The 17,579-nt window shown below is 41.8% G+C and overlaps 1 pseudogene across 4 annotated transcripts; it reads right to left on the bottom strand.

Moving 5' to 3' along the window:
• Positions 1-930: 930 nt before the first annotated feature.
• Positions 931-9,043, bottom strand: LOC106580619 (selenoprotein Pa; annotated as a pseudogene). 4 transcript variants are annotated; one of them, XR_001322918.3, is made up of 6 exons: positions 8,951-8,978; positions 8,590-8,698; positions 7,077-7,307; positions 6,641-6,853; positions 3,021-3,138; positions 931-2,918 (listed from the first exon to the last, which is right to left on the bottom strand). The product of XR_001322918.3 is annotated as a selenoprotein Pa, transcript variant X2 (transcript). The 4 variants fall into 4 exon arrangements; XR_001322919.3 differs by lacking the exon at positions 8,951-8,978 and adding an exon at positions 8,979-9,043 and having other exon boundaries at positions 1,518-2,918; positions 7,077-7,304; XR_001322916.3 differs by lacking the exon at positions 8,951-8,978 and having other exon boundaries at positions 8,590-8,738.
• Between the last annotated feature and the right edge of the window lie 8,536 nt (positions 9,044-17,579).

The raw sequence follows: 17,579 nt of genomic DNA, 5'->3' as shown, positions 1-17,579 counted from the left end.
TGTGGTGATTGACAGAGTCGAAAGCCTTGGCCAGGTCGATGAATACGGCTGCACAGTAATGTCTCTTATCGATGGCGGTTATGATGTCGTTTACGACCTTGAGCATGGCTGAGGTGCCCCCATGACCAGCTCTGAAACCAGATTGCATAGCGGAGAAGGTACGGTGGGATTCGAAATGGTCGGTTATCTGTTTGTTAACTTGGCTTTCGAAGACCTTAGAAAGACACGGTAGGATAGATATAGGTCTGTAGCAGTTTGGGTCTAGAGTGTCACCCCCTTTGAAGAGGGGGATGACCGCAGCAGCTCTCCAATCTTTGGGAATCTCAGACGATACGAAAGAGAGGTTGAACAGGCTAGTAATAGGGGTTGCAACAATTTCGGCAGAGAGAGAGGGTCCAGATTGTCTAGCCCGGCTGATTTGTATGGGTCCAGATTTTGCAGCTCTTTCAGAACATCAGCTATCTGGATTTGGGTGAAGGAGAAATGGTGGGGGCTTTGGCGGGTTGCTGTGGAGGGTACCGGGCAGTTGACCGGGGTAGGAGTAGCCAGGTGGAAAGCATGGCCAGCCGTAGAGAAATGCTTATTGAAATTCTCAATTATAGTGGATTTATCGGTGGTAACAGTGTTTCCTAGCCTCAGAGCAGTGGGCAGCTGGGAGGAGGTGCTCTTATTCTCCATGGACTTTACAGTTTCCCAGAACTTTTTTGAGTTAGTACTACAGGATGCAAATTTCTGTTTGAAAAAGCTAGCCTTAGCTTTCTAACTGCCTGTGTATATTTGTTCCTAACTTCCCTGAAACACTGTGCACCCATGATATATATATATATATATATATATATATATATATATATATATATATATATATAGAGAGAGAGAGAGAGAGAGAGAGAGAGGAGAGAGAGAGAGAGAGAGAGACCACATAGTGCAATATGAGTGCATCAACCAACTTTATTGATATTTTCTTACATGTTCCACCACCTACACTCCAAAGTCAGAAAGAATTTGTTCTGTACAAAGCATAGAGTGTTCTAGGTGACTGTAGTCTTCCCCAGAGACCTTCATTAAGTACAGTATATTCAATATTTCTCTCTTCCCACCTTCATTCCAGCTGGTTTTTTTGTTAGTTGAAAAGTGGTCACTTTGTTTTGTTAGTTCACAAACAGTGCATTATGGATATGTGTGTAATATTGCCAACAGCAATAACAGTGACAGAAAAATGGAAAACTAAACACACATTATTACAGCTGTACGCTATGAATATAGAATTTTGTCTACAAAACACACTACTGCTTTAATAAACACAGCGTTAATTCAAAGGTAAAAATAAATGTTGTTGCTTGAAAGGAGTGACATTAGATTTTTAGTTGAAGAAAAAGTTGAAAATGTTGATGGGGTCATAATAGAAAAATCTTACTCTATCAATAATGTATTTTAACCAAATTTGTTTTGCTAACACTGAATATAACAATGTCTAACTAACGCTGAATATAACAATGTCTAACTAACGCTGATATAACAATGTCTAACTAACGCTGAGTATAACAATGTCTAACTAAGGCTGAATATAACAATGTCTAACTAACGCTGAATATAACAATGTCTAACTAACGCTGAATATAACAATGTCTAACTAACGCTGAATATAACAATGTCTAACTAACGCTGAATATAACAATGTCTAACTTTGGTTCAAATCTTGCATTTCTGACCATGATGTCAGTTTATTTCAACATTGGCCGCTACTCCTTCATACTCCTTCCAAAGCTCTCGATATTCTGAACTTTGAACTTTAGGGGGTGGTCATATTGTATGGCCCTCCCCTCCCCTCTCCCCAGCCGGACATCAGACAGACACCACTAGAGGGTAGTTTCTGTGCCTGCCTTCATTTTGGATGGAGGGAGCAAAACGGAGGAGGAGAAACATCAACATAGTCACCCCATACACTCCATGGAGGGTGACACCAACGCACCGACAGAGAGCGAGAGGGTGGAGGCTACCTTCCTTGATGTCATACTATCCCTTTGGGTACATCTCAAATACCATCCTATTCCCCATATCGCAATAGGTTTAGGCTTAGCATTCTTCTACCAGACCCAATGTATTCCTCCATCCCTCTCTATCAAGTGTGGCTTTACAGTACCGGAGCAATACTAGTTGGTAAGATGGTATGAGCGCTTTTCCCCGGTGTTGGTCACACAGAGGTTAATATGAGGCCTATAAGCAAGGTAACTTTCACAGAGCCATGGCCCTGCTTACAGCTGCTCTCAGCCTCAGGTTTCAACACCCGGGGATCAGGCTGACATCACTGGCGGAGGCTGCTGTCAGTCAGCGGGGGGCGAGCGTCACTGTCAGGTCTCCCTGATGTGAGTGGTGGAGTCGCCCATCAGTCCCTGTCACTGTCAGGAGGCAGGCAGCGCCTCATCACAGTGTCAGAGCCCGATTGGCTCGTTGCTCACCCCATTGCCAAACAGCCCCCGTCAGTGTCAGCATCAGCTGACCTTGGAGGAGGGACTTATATCAGACCCCTCCTTCAAATGTCAGCTGAGCTCCGCCTTTCACCTGGCCCTCCCCTTCACTCAGGGCCTCTGCATAATATGCCCTTCCTGCGCCTCCTTGGGCTGCTGACCCATATGCTCCTGACCAACGTGCAATTGGCCATGGGCCTGGCCATGGTGGAGCCCCTCAGCGCCATGTTGGTGCTGCTGCTGCTCCACCCCATGGCCACGACCGTGATCGCGCCCCACCTCACTCTCGCCATGGTGACCGTGACCATGGCTTTTGCTATGGTGACCGTGCCCATTGCCATGGTGATGATGGCCGCGCCCACCGTGAGGTGTATCCCCTCCAGTAACTGGCTTTTCTTCTCCCTCAGGCTTTACCTCTACCATCCTGTTGCACTCTGCTGGGATCTCTGTGCTCTGTGTGTGAGAGAGGAGGATGGGTGTTGGATGGTTTGTCATAGAACTAATTTCCACATACAAACACAGACATAGCGAGTGTGTGTGTGAGTGAGTGTGTACCTCATACGTGCAGTCCCCACAGATGCTTTGGCAGTAGGTCTCCTTAATGGCGTTCTCTACGTAGGGAGTACCCAGGATGGAAAAAGGGAGGAAGATATGATGGGTCAGACGACCACACCTGAGAGAGAAACAGAGAGAGAGAGAGAGAGAGAGAGACAGAAAGAGAGAGATAAAAACATATACATGATCAATTACATATCTTAGAATCAGCTATTAAAGACTAGCAGAACACACTGGATTCTTCAATTACATTGAATGAACTACAGGACAAAATACAAAACCTCCAATTCAAAAAATTCTGTGGTGTTTATGGTATCCTAAATAAAATGATAAAATATGCAGACCACAAATTCTAAGTGGCTATACTTAAACTCTTTAACACGATCCTCAGCTCTGGCATCTTCCCCAATATTTGGAAACAAGTAATGATCACCCCAATCCACAAAAGTGGAGACAAATTTGACCCCAATAACTAGCGTGGTATATGCGTCAACAGCAACCTTGGGAAAATCCTCTGGATTATCATTAACAGACCTGCGCCCTGACAGGGAATCTCAGTAGGACAAAAATATTGGTGTTCCAAAAAAGGTCCAGATGCTAGGACCACAAATACAAATTCCATCTAGACACCATTGCCCTAGAGCACACAAAAAAATGATACATTCCTTGGCCTAAACATCAGCACCACAGGTAACTTCCACAAAGCTGTGAACGATTTGATAGACAAGGCAAGAAGGGAATTCTATGACATCAAAAGGATCATAAAACTCCAGTTAGGATCTGGCTAAAAATACTTGAATCAGTTATAGAACCCATTGTCCTTTATGGTTGTGAGGTCTGGTGTTCGCTCACCAACCAAGAATTCACAAAATTGGACAAACACCAAATTGAGTCTTCATGCATAATTCAACAAAAACCTCCTCCTATGTGTATAATGTAAAACACCAATAACACATGGAGAGCAGAATTAGGAGGATACCCGCTAATTATCAAAATCCAGAAATTAGCTGTTAATACTACAACCACCTTAACGGAAGCGATTCCCAAACCTTCCATAATAAAGCCATCACCTACAGAGAGATTAACCTAGAGAAGAGTCCCCTAAGCAAGCTGATCCTGGGGCTCTGTTCACAAACACAAACAGACCCCACAGAGCCTCAGGACAGCCACACAATTAGACCCAACCAAGTCATTTGAAAACTAAAAGATCATTATTTGACACATTGGAAAGAATTTACAAAAAAACTGAGCGAACTGGAATGCTATTTGGCCCTAATCAGAGAGTACACAGTTGGATAATAACTGAGTGACTGACCTAAAATTAAGGAAAGCTTTGACTATGTACAGACTCAGTGAGCATAGCCTTGCTATTGAGAGATGCCACCGTAGGAAGACCTGGCTCTCGAGAGAAGACAGGCACTGCCCACAAAACGAGATGGAAACTGAGCTGCACTTCCTAACCTCCTGCCAAATGTATGACCATATTAGAGACACATATTTCCCTCAGATTACACAGACCCACAAAGAATTGGAAAACAAATGAAGTGAAATACCATAGTGTGCTATCACATCAGAAAGTTGTGGGACCTGTTGCCACAAGAAAAGGGCAAACTACTGTTAATACAACCCATATTTAAGTTGATTTATTTTCCCCTTTTTACGTCAACTATTGCCAGTGTTACAACACTGTATATGGCCATGATATAACATCTGAAATGTCTCTATACTTTTGAATCTTTTGTGAGTGTAATGTCTACTGTTCATTTCTGATTGTTTATTTCACTTTTGTAAAACCCCTTGACTTTTTCCACAGTTTGTTGTGTTTCAGCCAGAATTTAAAATAGATTAAATTTAAATGTTGTGTCACTGGCCTACACACAATACCCTATAATGTCAAAGTGGAATTATGTTTTTAGAAATTGTTAAAGTATTCAACCCATTTGTTATGGCAAGCCTAAATAAGTATAAATGTGGTTAACAAGTCACATAATAAGTTGCATTGACTGGCTCTGTGTGCAATAATAGTGTATAACAGGATTTTTTTATGACTACCTCATCTCTGTACCCCACACATACAAGTGTAAGGTCCCTCAGTCGAGCAGTGAATTTCAAACACAGATTCAACCACAAAGAGCAGTGAGATTTTCCAATGCCTCGCAAAGAAGGGCGCCTATTGGTAAATGCAAAACAAAATAAGACATTGAATATCCCTTTGAGCATGGTGAAGTTATTAATTACACTTTGGATGATGTATCAATACGCCCAGTCACTACAAAAACGCAGTTGCCGGAGAGGAAGGAAACCGCTCAGGAATTTCACCATGAAGCCAATGGTGACTTTAAAATAGTTACAGAGTTTAGTGGCTGTGATAGGAGAAAACTGAGGATGGATCAACAACATTGTAGTTACTCCACAATACTAATCTAATACATAACTGAGTATCACTCTCCATATTTTCAAGCATAGTGGTGGCTGCATCATGTTATGGGTATTATTGTAATTGTTAAGGACTGGGGAGTTTTTCAGGATAAATAAATGAAATGGAGCTAAGCACAGGCAAAATCCTAGAGGAAAACCTGGTTTAGTCTGCTTTCCAAAGAACACTAGGAGATACATTTACCTTTCAGCAGGACAATAGCCTAAAACAGAAGGCCAAATCTAGACTGGAGTTGTTTACCAAGAAGACAGTGAATGTTCCTGAGTGTCCGAGTTACAATTTTGACTTAAGTCTTCTTGAAAATCTATGGCAAGACTTAAAAATGCTTGTCTAGCAATGATCAACAAGCAATTTGACAAAGCTTGAAGCAATTTGAAAAGAATAATGGGCAAATGTTGCACAATCCAGGTGTGGAAAGCTCTTGGAGACTTTCCCAGAAAGACACAGCTATAATTGCTGCCAAAGGTGCTTCTACAAAGTATTGACTCAAGGGTGAGAATTTTATATATCATTTTCTATAAATTTGCAAACATTTCTAAAAACATGTTTTCACTTTGTCGTGATGGGGTATTGTGTGTAGATGGGTGAGAGATAACAATTAATTTAATACATTTAGAATTCAGGCTGTAGCACAACAACATGTGGAATAAGTCAAGGGGTATGAATATTTTCTGAAGGCACTGTATTTCACTTGCTTTGGCAATGTAAACATACAGTTTCCCATGCATATAAAGACCTTTGAATTTAATTGAAAGAGATATACTTTAATGATTACACAGCAGCATGCTGTAGGAAAAAGAGGTATGTAAATGAGATATATGATACTGTATAAGACAAGATACTGTGTGTGAAAGAGAGAGAGGAACAGACAGAATGCTGAGCACTGTTTTGTATTTCTGAGCTGACCAAGCGTAGGCAGGCAGGAAGACAGACAGACAAGAGACAGACAGAAAGACAAACAGACAAGAGACAGACAGACGGACAGACAGACAAACAGAGAAAGAGACAGACAGACAAGAGACAGACAGACAGACAGACAGACAGACAGACAGACAGACAGACAGACAGACAGACAGACAGACAGACAGACAGACAGACAGACAGACAGACAGACAGACAGACAGACAGACAGACAGACAGACAGACAGACAGACAGACAGACAGACCACAGTAAGGAGCTGACCTGTCATAGATGAGGAAGTCATCCTTCTTTCCAGCCAGGGCCTGCCACACGTCAGCCTGTTTGGGCTCCTGTTTGTACAATATGATGTTCTCAGACAGTTTCTGGCTCAGCAAGGTGTGAAGGTGCTGGGCCTGGTCCCCCTGGTGGTTCACCACCATATAGGTCACATTGTCCAGACCCTGGCCCTCCAGCTTCAGGCGCAGCTCATCCAATCTGCTCAAAGGAACACAACAAGGAAGTGAAAAGTGAGGATATGGAGAGATGGCCGAAATAAATCATGCTATAACAAAATAAAGAACGGGCATTCTATAAAGAGATGTGCTGCTGACAACCGGAAAAGTGTCAATTTTAAAGATTCTTAAAAAAAAACACACACTCCACTAGGGGTAGGAAAGTGGCTAAGGGAATGGAACAGAGCCCTATCTGGTCCACTTACAAGGATGCCTGCACCAAGCAGAACAATCAGCTGGCCTGGAGGAGGGCCACCACCGTGACCTGGCCCATAACCCCCTTCATTGGCTCCACCTCCCCAATGCTCCAACCAGCTGGTGGCTTACAGCGGGTCCCCTCCCCCTCACTCTCTGCTCCGCCCCCAGGGAGCAGGCAGAGAGCCAGGAGCAGGCTGAGCCCCGCCTTCATCACGGTGCCGTGCAGCAGGCTCGATCTGCTGAGGGTGTGTGAGTAGAAGAGAGAGACAGTGAGAGAGAGAGAGAGAGAGAGAGAGAGAGAGAGAGAGAGAGAGAGAGAGAGAGAGAGAGAGAGAGAGAGAGAAAGAGAGCGAGCGAGAGACAGAGAGAAGCAAGACTCGGGTTAGAGTCAACTCAGGTAATGAAGATTTGAACAGTGTTTCTTTCCTGTGTGAACACTAGAGAGAAAGCTCAAGCTGACAATCTCAGAGAATGAGGGGGATGTTCCCTACGTACAAATGTTGGGTGTGTCCAAATCTTCCTAAATTACTTCTCTTTCTCTGAAAGGAACTGATTTATTTTGTCTTTTCAATGGCAGGTAAAGGAGCAATCTGCAGTTGCTGCATCCATTTTGGGACTCATAAATTAACTATATATGTACCCATTGATTCTTGAAGAATATAAGATATATATTTTTATGTAATTTAGCAGATGCTCTTACCCAGAGCAACTTACATTAGTGAGTGCACAATATTTTGGTACTGGTCCTTACAAATGCCTTGTGAGCTTAGTTCAACTGTCGTAGCCCATCAGAACCCAAAATATAATCTTGTTTTACACCAATGTTTGTAAATAAAGTAAATGTTAACAAACACTGTATAGCCACAAAACATGGTTAAAACAATTATTTTCATATTATGGATGGTCAGTTCTTGCATCCATTGCTCTGTCTATGAATTTGAGAGTGGTTACATTTCTCCAGTCCCATCCCTCAGCTTATTACAGACAAAGTGGCGCAGAGGCGCTCTGTTATTATTTCAACAGTGGATTGCCCCTTTAACGGAGACAAAGAACGGAAGACTTTGAAAAAATATGTATTTATCTGCTGATATGAAATAAATTAGTGATTAGAATTTAAGGTAATTCTTTCTGATGTTTTACACTTCTAGCCTTTTATTATAGGGATATAATTTTGTTGTATTATTTATTTAATTTTTATTCTATTGCACAACCAAAGGAAAACTGATGAACAACAGAAAAATAAAGATTCGGAGACGGGTGGGTAAATGCAGAAAGTTCTCTCTCTTTCTCTGCATATTAATGCTATAGAAACACTTAATTATGAACCAACTGGAAATTATTAAATATATGCCGCACGGAGCATCAAAAAACAAAGTTTTTTTTTTTAAATAGCAAAACACTATCTCAATTTGTTCATATCATGCATCACAGATTATATACTGAAAAAAGAGAGAGATGTAGGCTGTTCTCTGTATTATCAGAATGCACAACAAGTTACAAAATAATTCTGCAGTCACTTACCCTCTGTTAAAATCTCCCTCCTTAGTCAGCTCAGCTCTGTCTAGCAGTAGCTTTTGGAACAACAACAACTCCCTCTGCTCCCCCCTTTTATACTCAAACTGTTATTTTCCTGTATACCCGAAAGGAAGACAAAGTTCATGATAGGGGTCTGTGCAGATGCACTTCTGCACATCTTGCATGTGTGCGTGATAGAGAGAGAGATAGAGAGAGAGAGCGAGAGAGAGAGAGAGAAGGGGAGTACACAGATCTTAAGAATAACATGGAAAGTAACAGTGAACTTTTAACCATCATTATTGCTTTGCAATTGTTTGTCATGTCTGTGTGCACTAGGCTTGTAAATCAAAATGTCCCTATATCTCACTTGATTTGCATGCAGATCATATGACTACCTCTGTCTCATTCCTTTGCCTGAAAAAGTGAAGCCTGCCACAGAATGTTTAAAGAACAGAACATTTTGACAGCCTGTTTTTCTCTGAAGGGGAGAAGTGAAAAAGGAGTAGTGAAGAAACGGGGTGAGGGGAGGGAGAGGAAGTGGGGGTTGGCCAATGTCCAGCATGTTATGCAAGTCAGCACAAATACAGTATATCACCTGATCGCCTAACTGAACAATTGGACACAAAACAGATAAATCTAACAAAAAGGAGAGAGCGCTTGCATGTATGGACTTGCAACCCATGAAGGCTATAGTGCGTTGTAGAGTTGCACAGAAAAATGCACAAACAAATCCCAAAGTTGTTCCATGTACTGTCTTGCAACATGATATGAAAATTCCAATCTTCTACAAAGAGGTTTTAACTGCTAATGGCTTATCTCTGGTGTTCCATTTCAAGGGCACAGAGACATAAAAGTCAATGTTCCAAAGACATCATAAAAAAATACAAGGATGCAATGAACTCTTGGGAAACACAGAGCTTAAGTCCTTAAGCAGCAAAGTTGTTCTCATTCAGTATGGATCTAGGCCAGCTTATGAAACAGTGATCACTAAGGGGGCAGAAGTCAGCTAGCTAGAAGATTGTACCACAGCAAAACATGTCTTTGGAACATTGACTTTTATGTCTCTGTGCCCTTGAAATGGAACACCAGAGATAAGCCATTAGCAGTTAGTCAATGACATAAGACTTGGTTGAACTCTTCTACCTACTATGGCAGTAGATACCATAGCACAAGGTTTATCCACAGGTAAGATTACAGTACAGGTGTAATTGGGTATAAGTTGAAAGACAATCAAGATTGTATAAAAAAAACAATCTTTGGCCCATTTAGATGACACAATGATGGTATTTATTTTAATTGGTCCACACACAGATCTGTAGAACAGCCCACTGGGCAAAAAATTGTTGAATCAATATTTTTCCACGTCATTTCGACCCCAAAAATCTATGTGATGAAGTTAAATCAATGCGGGAAACCAATTGGATTTGCAAAACCTCATCAACGTAAGAGCATTTTGTCTTTTAACCTTAACCCAACAAAAGCTCAGTCAGTAATTTTCACTATTAGTTTACACTTGTTCTCTTACGAAGCATGTGACAATTAAAATGTGATTTGAATGGTATTTGTCAAGATTTCATTTAAAACGGAGGGGTACACTTAATGTATTGTGAAATATGTTGTAAAATGTATTTTAATGTTTAAAAGTGTTATTATAATATACACGGCTCAAAAAAATAAAGGGAACACTAAAATAACAAATCCTAGATCTGAATGAAAGAAATAATCTTATTAAATACTTTTTTCTTTACATAGTTGAATGTGCTGACAACAAAATCACACAAAAATAATCAATGGAAATCCAATTTATCAACCCATGGAGGTCTGGATTTGGAGTCACACTCAAAATTAAAGTGGAAAACCACACTACAGGCTGATCCAACTTTGATGTAATGTCCTTAAAACAAGTCAAAATGAGGCTCAGTAGTGTGTGTGGTCTCCACGTGCCTGTATGACCTCCGTACAACGCCTGGGCATGCTCCTGATGAGCTGGCGGATGGTCTCCTGAGGGATCTCCTCCCAGACCTGGACGAAAGCATCCGCCAACTCCTGGACAGTATGTGGTGCAACGTGGCGTTGGTGGATGGAGTGAGACATGATGTCCCAGATGTGCTCAATTGGATTCAGGTCTGGGGAACGGGCGGGCCAGTCCATAGCATCAATGCCTTCCTCTTGCAGGAACTGCTGACACACTCCAGCCACATGAGGTCTAGCTTTGTCTTGCATTAGGAGGAACCCAGGGCCAACCGCACCAGCATATGGTCTCACAAGGGGTCTGAGGATCTCATCTCGGTACCCAATGGCAGTCAGGCTACCTCTGGCGAGCACATGGAGGGCTGTGCGGCCCCCCAAAGAAATGCCACCCCACACCATGACTGATCCACCGCCAAACCGGTCATGCTGGAGGATGTTGCAGGCAGCAGAACGTTCTCCACGGCATCTCCAGACTCTGTCACGTCTGTCACGTGCTCAGTGTGAACCTGCTTTCATCTGTGAAGAGCACAGGGCGCCAGTGGCGAATTTGCCAATCTTGGTGTTCTCTGGCAAATGCCAAACGTCCTGCACGGTGTTGGGCTGTAAGCACAACCCCCACCTGTGGACGTCGGGCCCTCATACCACCCTCATGGAGTCTGTTTCTGACCGTTTGAGCAGACACATGCACATTTGTGGCCTGCTGGAGGTCATTTTGCAGGGCTCTGGCAGTGCTCCTCCTGCTCCTCCTTGCACAAAGGCGGAGGTAGCGGTCCTGCTGCTGGGTTGTTGCCCTCCTATGGCCTCCTCCACGTCTCCTGATGTACTGGCCTGTCTCCTGGTAGCACCTCCATGCTCTGGACACTACGCTGACAGACACAGCAAACCTTCTTGCCACAGCTCGCATTGATGTGCCATCCTGGATGAGCTGCACTACCACAGCCACTTGTGTGGGTTGTAGACTCCGTCTCATGCTACCACTAGAGTGAAAGCACCGCCAGCATTCAAAAGTGACCAAAACATCAGCCAGGAAGCATAGAAACTGAGAAGTGGTCTGTGGTCACCACCTGCAGAACCACTCCTTTATTGGGGGTGTCTTGCTAATTGCCTATCATTTCTACCTGTTGTCTATTCGATTTGCAGAACAGCATGTGAAATTTATTGTCAATCAGTGTTGCTTCCTAAGTGGACAGTTTGATTTCACAGAAGTGTGATTGACTTGGAGATTCATTGTGTTGTTTATGTGTTCCCTTTATTTTTTGAGCAGTGTATATTACTGCCTTATTTTTGCTGGATCCCAGGAAGAGTATCTTGAGTATTTTGGAGATCCAAAACAAAAACAAATAGGAAATAGGCCTACTACAAAGTAGGATCAATGGGTTAGTCAGCAAACTTTGATAAACAAACAGAAATAACTACAGATTTTCTGGTTCACAAAGAAAGCTTAACTAAGATATGTGTTTTTGGTTATTGGGTCAATGCCTATTTCAAGCTTATCTTTTCAAAACAAATGTAAGTTATTTCTAAATATTTAGGCAAGTTAATTGGCTAAGTTATTGATCTTGTTTTGTAGTATACCCCTCTGATGCACCTTGATATTGTTATGCTGCACATGGCTAAAAACTCATGGTTTGTGGATAATTGCATTCTCAACCTCTTCAAGTTGCATTTTGCTACACCCGCAACAACATCTGCTAAATATGTGCATGCGACCAATAAAATAGTTTGGATGTCTTCACTATTATTATACATTGTAGAAAATAGTACAAATAAATAAAAACCCTTGAATGAGTAGGAAGTGAAGACATCAAACTATGAAATAACACATATGGAATCATGTAGTAAACCAAAAAAAGTGTTAAACAAATCAAAATATATTTTATATTTGAGATTGTGAGTGTGCAAAGCTGTCATCAAGGCAAAGGGTGGCTACTTTGAAGAACATAAAATCTAAAATATATTTAGATTTGTTTAAAACTTTTTTGGTTACTACATGATTCCATATGTGTTATTTCATAGTTCTGATGTCTTCACTATTATTCTACAATGTAGAAAATAGTAAAAATTAAGAAAAACCGTGGAATGAGTTGGTGTGTAAAAGTTTTTGACTGGTACTGGTATTGGTACTGGCATTTCACTATAATTGTGCATGTGACAAAAAAACTTGAACTTGAACTGAACTCAATGACACTATCTTAAGCGTAAACGATTAACTTAGAAAATTGTCTTGTCTGCAAATTCAAAAGGTGTATGTTGACAACGGCAGATTACAGTTACGCTATAGGCTAATTTGAAAACCTTTGAGACAAGTTATTCCATAGCGGAAAATTAATATATTCTATGTGAAATAGGCAGAAAGGCAGACCACACAAAATTGATAATACTTCTATTTTATTCTCTTCTAGACTAGATTTGTTTACCCAGAAGTACCTTCTTGCTAAATTTGGTCAGCTTCCTTATCAGAATCTGCCCATGAGAGATTAGTCGATTCTAGTCATTTCTAAAGATCTCACCAGCTTGTAGTCCTAAAACTGGAAATGATTTACCTCTGGTTTGTTCAGCCATTCCTATGGGGAAAATTAATGGGGAAAGAAAACAGTTTCGGGATAAACGCCGAAAATAAGGTCTGAGGTTAACACATGCATAGGAGATCTCATCCGTTTTGTTCTATGAGATAATATCAGTCAGTTAACATGACCTTAATGAATGATTAAGCCTTTATGTGCTTTATGTGCTTTTTGTGATTACATTTATCCTTCAAAATTCACAAAATGTAGCGTTAGCTGATGAAGATTATCTCATAGAACAAAACTTATGAGATCACCCTAGCCTGTGTTTACCAAATCAAATCAAAGTTTACCAGAAAGAGTTTACCAAATAAACTAAAGTAAAAAATCATAAAAAGTAACACAATGAAATAACCATAACGAGGCTACATACAGGCGGTACCGGTATCGAGTCAATGTGCGGGGTTACAGGTTAGTCGAGGTAATTTGTTCAAGTAGATATGGGTAACGTGACTATGCACAGATAATAAACAGCGAGTAGCAGCAGTGTAAAAATAAATGGGGGGGGGGGGGGGGGGTGTCAATGTAAATAGTCCGATTGGCCATTTAATTCATTGTTCAACAGTCTTGTGGCTTGGGGGTAGAAGCTGTTAAGTAGCCTTTTTCCCCCCTTGACTTGGCGTACTGCTTGCCGAGCAGTAGCAGAGAGAATAGTCTATGACTTGAGTGGCTGGAGTATTTGACCATTTTTGGGGCTTTCCTCTGAAACTGCCTAGTTTACAGGTCCTGGATGGCAGGAAGCTTGGTCCCAGTGATGTACTGGGCCGTATGCATTACCCTCTATTAGCGCCTTATGGTCAGATGCCAAGCAGTTGCCATACCAGGCAGTGATGCAACCGGTCAGGATATTCTCGATGGTGCAGCTGTAGAACTTTTGTTGTCGTGCCCTCTTCTGGACTGTCTTGGTGTGTTTGGACCATGGTAGTTTGTTGGTGATGTACACACCAAGGAACTTGAAACTCTCGACCCGCTCCACTACAGCCCCGTCGATGTTAATGGAGGCCTGTTCGGCCAGCCTTTTCCTATAGTCCACGATCAGCTCCTTTGTCTTGCTCACAATGAGGCAGAGCTTGTTGTCCTGGCTCCACACTGCCAGGTCTCTGACCTCCTACCTATAGGCTGTCTCATCGTTGTTGGTATTCAGGCCTACCACTGTTGTGTCGTCAGCAAACTTAATGATGTGTTAGATTCGTGTTTGGCCACTCAGTCGTGGGTGAACAGGGAGTACAGGAGGGGACTAACCACGTACCCCTGAGGGACCCCAGTGTTGAGGATCAGCGTGGCAGATGTGTTGTTGCCTACCCTTACCACCTGGGGGTGGCCCGTCAGGAAGTCCAGGATCCAGTTGCAGAGGGTGGTGTTTAGTCCTAGGGTCCTTAGCTTAGTGATGAGCTTTGTGGGCACTATGGTGTTGACGGCTGAGCTCTAGTCAATGAATAGTATTCTCACATAGGTGTTCCTTTTGTCCAGGTGGGAAAGGGCAATGTGGAGTGCGATTGCATCATCTGTGGATCTGTTGGGGCGCTATGCGAATTGGAGTGGGTCTAGGGTATCCAGGATGATGCTGTTGATGTGAACCATGACCAGCCTTTCAAAGCACTTCATGGCTATCAACGTGAGTGCTATGGGGCGGTAATCACTTAGGCAGGTTACCATCGCTTTCTTGGGCACAGGGACAATGGTGGTCTGCTTGAAACATGTAGGTATTACAGACTCTGTCAGGGAGAGGTTGAAAATGTCAGTGAAGACACTTGCCACTTCCGTATTGAGCGAGTCACTGGTACTTCCTGCTTTAGTATTTACTTGTAAGCAGGAATCAGGAGGATAGAATTATGGTCAGATTTTCCAAATGGAGGTTGAGGAAGAGCTTTGTATGCATCTCTGTGTGTGGAGTAAAGGTGGTGTAGAGTTTTTTTTTCTCTGTGGTTGCACATGTGACATGCTGGTAGAAATGAGGTAAAACAGATTTAAGATCCTCTTAAGGATCTGCCCTTTTTTTCAATTTTTGCCTGAAATGACATACCCAAATCTAACTGCCTGTAGCTCAGGCCCTGAAGCAAGGATATGCATTTTCTTGATACCATTTGAAAGGAAACACTTTGAAGTTTGTGGAAATGTGAAAGGAATGTAGGAGAATATAACACATTAGATCTGGTAAAAGATAATACAAAGAAAAAACATTTATTTGTATTTGTTTTTGTACCATCATCTTTGAAATGCAAGAGAAAGGCCATAATGTACTATTCCAGCCCAGGTGCAATTCAGATTTTGGCCACTAGATGGCAGCAGTGTATGTGCAAAGTTTTAGCCTGATCCAATGAACCATTACATTTCTGTTCAAATTGTTGTATCAAGACTGCCCAAATTTGCCTAATTTGTTTATTAACCTGTTATGGCTAGGGGGCAGTATTTTCACGGCCGGATAAAAAACGTACCCGATTTAATCTGATTATTACTCCTGCCCAGAAACTAGAATATGCATATAATTATTAGCTTTGGATAGAAAACACTCCAAAGTTTCTAAAACTGTTTGAATGGTGTCTGTGAGTATAACAGAACTCATTTGGCAGGCCAAAACCTGAGAAGATTCCATGCAGGAAGTGCCCTGTCTGACAATTTCTTGCCCTTCTTGATTATCTCTATCCATTACAGGGGATCTCTGCTGTTACGTGACACTTCCTACGGCTCCCATGGGCTCTCAGAAGGCGGCAAAAAGCTGAATTGTGGCTTTGCAGGCTCTGGCTGAAAAAAAGTAGCGCGTTTGGGTAGTGGCCGGTAACAGTATTGTGAGACTCAGACTCGTGCCCGAGTCGACCCCATGCTTTGTTTTCTTTCATCTGTTTACCTAAACGCAGATTCCCGGTCGGAATATTATCACTTTTTTATGAGAAAAATGGCATAAAAACTGATTTTAAACAGCGGTTGACATGCTTCGAAGTACGGTAATGGAATATTTAGAAATCTTTTGTCACGAAATGCGCCATGCTCGTGACCCTTATTTACACTTCGGATAGTGTCTTGAACGCACGAACAAAACGCCGCTATTTGGATATAACAATGGATTATTTTGAACCAAACCAACATTTGTTATTGAAGTAGCAGTCCTGGGAGTGCATTCTGACGAAGAACACCAAAGGAAATCAAACTTTTGTAATAGTAAATCGGAGTTTGGTCAGGGCTAAACTTGGTGGGTGTCTAAATAGCTAGCCGTGATGGCTGGGCTATCTACTCAGAATATTGCAAAATGTGCTTTCACCGAAAAGCTATTTTAAAATCGGACACCTCGATTGCACAAAGGAGTTCTGTATCTATAATTCTTAAAATAATTGTTATGTTTTTTGTGAACGTTTACCGGAGGTTTGCGGGGGGTATGCTAGTTCTGAACGTCACATGCTAATGTAAAAAGCTGTTTTTTGATATAAATATGAACTTGATTGAACAAAACATGCATGTATTGTATAACATAATGTCCTAGGTGTGTCATCTGATGAAGATCATCAAAGGTTAGTGCTGCATTTAGCTGTGGATTTGTTTTTTGTGACATTATATGCTAGCTTGAAAAATGGGTGTCTGATTATTTCTGGCTGGGTACTCTGCTGACATAATCGAATGTTTTGCTTTCGCTGTAAAGCCTTTTTGAAATCGGACAGTGTGGTTAGATAAAGGAGAGTCTTGTCTTTAAAATGCTGTGAAATAGTCATATGTTTGAAAAATTGAAGTTTTTGTATTTTTGAGGAATTTGTAATTCGCGCCACGCCTATCATTGGATATTGGAGCAGGTGTTCCGCTAGCGGAACGTCTAGATGTAAGGGGTTAACCTCTATGGGCTAGGTGGGACGCTTGCGTCCCACCTACTCAACAGCCAGTGTAATCCCGTGGCGCAATATTCAAATACCTGTAAACGTAAAACGTAATCGGGTACGTTTTTTATCCGGCCGTGCAAATACTGCCCCCTAGCCCCAACAGGTTAATAACTTTTCAAGTTCAAAACTGTGCACTCTCCTCAAACAATAGCATGGTAGTCTTTCACTGTAATAGCTACTGTAAATTGGACAGTGCAGTTAGATTAACAAGAATTTAAGCTTTCTGCCAATATCAGATATGTCTATGTCCTGGGAAATTTTCTTGTTACTTACAACCCCATGCTAATCGTATTAGCCTACGTTAGCTCAACCGTCCCATGGATGAGACACTGATCCCGAAAATAGATGGCTATGAATAATATAGATGAGAACTCTCTTGGTAGATAGTGTGGTCTACAGCTTATCAAAAGGTACTCTACCTTATGATACACCCAAGACTATTAGACATCGCGCACAAATCTTGTCTTACCAAACGTAGCTTCTCTGTCCTGCCGATGCATAGAAAATCCCACCAGCTCTATATTATCCGTGTCGTCGTTCAGCCACAACTCTGTGAAACATAGGATATTACAGTGTTTAATGTCCCATTGGTAGGATA

Source organism: Salmo salar, chromosome 20 (assembly GCF_965601325.2).
Source record: "Salmo salar chromosome 20, fSalSal1, whole genome shotgun sequence".
In the NCBI taxonomy this organism is placed as follows: Eukaryota; Metazoa; Chordata; class Actinopteri; order Salmoniformes; family Salmonidae; genus Salmo; species Salmo salar.
The sequence above is the reverse complement of the archived record's forward strand: the minus strand, read 5'-3'. Positions and strand labels throughout refer to the sequence as shown.